Source organism: Diaphorina citri, unplaced genomic scaffold (genome assembly GCF_000475195.1).
Source record: "Diaphorina citri unplaced genomic scaffold, Diaci psyllid genome assembly version 1.1 scaffold221, whole genome shotgun sequence".
NCBI classification, from domain to species: domain Eukaryota; kingdom Metazoa; phylum Arthropoda; class Insecta; order Hemiptera; family Psyllidae; genus Diaphorina; species Diaphorina citri.
This window is the reverse complement of record NW_007377658.1, coordinates 230,467-234,432: the sequence shown is the minus strand read 5'-3', so window position 1 is coordinate 234,432 and position 3,966 is coordinate 230,467.

The window sequence follows — 3,966 nt, the reverse complement described above, 5'->3', positions numbered from 1 at the left end:
GGGAGGGGAAGGAGGAGTAGGATGGGGAGGGGGAGGATGGGGTGGGGAAGGAGGAATAGGATGGGGAGGGGAAGGAGGAGTAGAATGGGGAGGATGGGGAGGGAGAGAAGGAATAGGATGGGGAGAAGGAGCTGCAGGTTGCTGCAACAGATTTTGTGCTACATTTATGAAAAATGAATTAACCATCTCAGCCACATCGTCAGGCTTTGAGATTTGCTTTCCATCCTGCTCAATAACAAGATCAACATGTTTCTGTTGCACAGCTCTGCTGTGAGTCTTCACAAGATCCCACACCACCTTACCCTTCTTCGTCTCAGGAGCATCGTGAATTTTAGACACAGAGTAAACGCGTTTGGCCTCTCGCACAACTTTGTGAAGTATCTTACAATAGGTTTTGTAATGCTCTAATACAGCAGAGTCATTGGTACAACGAGTAATCTCGTATAATGAGCGTTTCCTTGCACTCGATACCCGTATACCCCTGGTAATCCATTTCTTATTACTATTGTCTTTGAGTGTGATTAACTTGATGGGAAAAAAATGGTTCAACAAAGGCAGAATAATTGAGTAAAACAGTGAGACCTTCTCATTTACATCATGACTGGCATATACTTGAGAGAAGTTAGCCTTAGCAAGTGACTCCTTAAATTTTTCTATTTTAGGAGCAGTGAATGACCGAGTCAGAATTTTTTCCACGCCATTTTTCTTTTTGTCAATTGGAAAAGAAATTATTTGTGCTAAACCGTGGTCACCTAAACCATTAAAGATGTTAACATCTTTATTAGTGATAATTTGTTTTGGAAAATTAACTAAAATATTATCCAAACAAGTGCCAGATTGTGATCTGGTAATAGAATACACTGTTGGTCTAATATGGAATGTTTTCAGGAAATCTAAGAATTTTGACTTTTCGGGTGTATTTTGAAGTAGGTTAATGTTGAAGTCTCCGCAGATAGCGATATATTTTATTTTGCAAATTTTTTGCAATATTTTCTCTAATGTGTCATAAAATATGCTAATGTCAGACTCCTGATTATTTGATCGGTATACGCAGATAACAGCAAGATCAAGTTTACGTGATCTTATACCTACATATTCAAAAGATAATTCCACAGGTTCGACATTCAATTTCAGTGGTTCAAACTGAAAGTTACTTTTAGTGAAAATTGAAACTCCGCCCTTCTCGCGAGTTGGACGAAAGTAACTAATGATATTTACATAACCAAGTATGTTATAGCAACTGGCGTTATTTTTCTTCAAATGAGTTTCACTAAAACATAAAATGTCCGGAACCAATGCATATTTGGAATGAAGTTCACTTAAAAACAACTCCAAATTTGCAATTTTGTTTGTAATACCTTGCATATTTTGATGAAGAATGGTAAGTTTATCAATACTTTGAATACTTTGTTTTTTCCTTGATAGGGATGACAGCTTTCTCTCAGCTAAAACGCGTGCTTTGTTATAAGACGAAAAATTATTTTGAGCTATCTGGTTATTATAAGATTGGTCTGTCAGACCCGTCATTGAGTCAAGCAAAATTCTAGGTATGAAAGGACGGGCTAACGGTGAAAGGTTGCTTTCTCTAACTAGATTACCGATATTATTAGTATTATCAGTACTATGAGTATTGAAAGAAGAATGCAAGGAGGTGAATTCCTCATTTTGTCCAAAAAGTAAGTTGAGGCTATGCTCATTGCCTACGTCATTAAAACTAAAAGTATTAACAAAATCAAAAGAGCGATGGCTCTTTTCATTAACATTTTTAAAAGAAACAAGGTTAGGAATGTCAGAAATAGAAGTAGAAGCTGCAGTAATACAATCTACATTGTCGACATTTGGGATCGTGAGAATCTCCTGTACCTTTCTGAGTGAAATAATCGACTTTCTTTCTCCAGTCGAGTCGGTTGAAAGATTTATAAAAGATCTCTCAAAAGTATTGCTATCCATTCCAAAACTATGGCCCGTCAAACACTAGGTATTTAGATTTAGGCAACCTAACTGGTTATCGTAGGAGTGCAAAAAGAGGGATTCCTCAATTCCTGGTCAAAAGCAAAGATAATTTTCAAAGAAGTATCATACATAGGAAGATTATCAGGAGACACATACAATACCCAGTATGTTGTAATGAAGTTCATAACAATAAAATACACACTTATAGCCGGACACAAACTATAAAGGAGATTAACGTACAAATTCTATAGATAGAATGGAAATATTCTAGTTATTACAAGATGTTAGTACTTCAGCTAAATATCTAAAAATAGCAATATCATAACATTCATAACAAATATTCCATATGGTATTTATTGTTATTTCAAACAATCTTGGCTTAAGGACGAGACGGCCACTTCAAAGGATAAATCGAAATTTATGATTTGAACTCTCAACAACTACAAAATGAGGCGGTTGTCTGAATTTTTCTTGCCTTTGTCTGCGCTCGCTGTTAGGGTTACTGAATGTTGATCATTTCCCTCACAAATTCCAATCTCTCTTTTCTTCTGAATTTGTACTTGTAATAGGGACATAACTACTCGTATATCTAATGTTTATCCTTTTTATAACCTTCTAATATGTAAAAATGTCTCTCAAAAATGCAGTAATGAGCTTCCTCCATGTGACAAATAGTCATTAGTGCTCATTGGATGACTATGACTCCCAACTCCCAAGTCGTAGGTATTTGTTGATAATTATACAGATATCAGACCTACAGATGGTACATTTTGACAATAATATTCGGGTTTTTGCAAAGCCAAAATTAATTTATTCATATTCAATTAATAGTAGGTAAGTTGGTTATAGAACACAAGTACATAAGTATAATATCCGTTATGTTGATCACACGTGGAATTTTTGAGAGATGGAGAGAAACATACACTCTTGAGAGATAGAGAGAAACAGAGAAACATGCATGCACTTTCTTTCTCTCTTGCCAATTTTTGGGAGATGCACCTTTAAGAGTTTGTCTAAAAAGAGAGCATTACCTACCTAAAAGAAGGCAATCTTGTGTTTGGATTCTCTAATAGATCTTTATTGCTTATATGTAGCTAAGTGGTAAAACTTTTTCCACTCTCAACCATGAATACCATGATCAAGTCCACAAGAAACCATTTACGAGTAACTAGTAACTACCTAATGCCTCTGCCTACCAATCCATCATCTGACTACAACTTCTTTACAATTCAAAGAGCTTATCCATATTTCGGACAACAAAAGATAGGGACCCCAAAATCTCGGTTCATCGACCCACGACTACGAGACGCAACCACCCTTTCTTCATTTACAATAATAGTGATAAATTAATAGGAACCTATAGGATGATTGATCTTAAAAACTACCGTTCCTTTTATTTTATTTTCATTATCTCTCCGTTATGTTGATCACACGTGGAATTTTTGAGAGATGGAGAGAAACATACACTCTTGAGAGATAGAGAGAAACAGAGAAACATGCATCCACTTTCTTTCTCTCTTGCCAATTTTTGGGAGATTCACCTTTAAGGGTTTATCTAAGAAGAGAGTATAACTTAAAAGAAGGCAATCTCGTGTTTGGATTCTCTATTATAATAGATCTTTATTGCTTATATGTAGCTAAGTGGTAAAACTTTTTCCACTCTCAACCATGAATACCATGATCAGGTCCACAAGAAACCATTTACCAGTAACCAGTACCTACCTAATGCCTCTGCCTACCAATCCATCATCATCATCATCTGGGCAGCGGAAAACTTCATGCACATGTAAACACACACAAAAATCTTCTTGAGGAGTTTCGAACCTGAAATAAATCAACCAAACCGAACAATGCGGTCTTTATGAATTGAGGTCCTAAATTTCACGCCGCGATGATGGCCTCCTGTTTAGGTCAAGCCAAGTGGTCGGTGCATATCCATAGAGAATTAAACAGCTTATTCTGTTAGATAACTCTACAATCAACGGAAACCCAACGTTATACGTGTTTCCTATT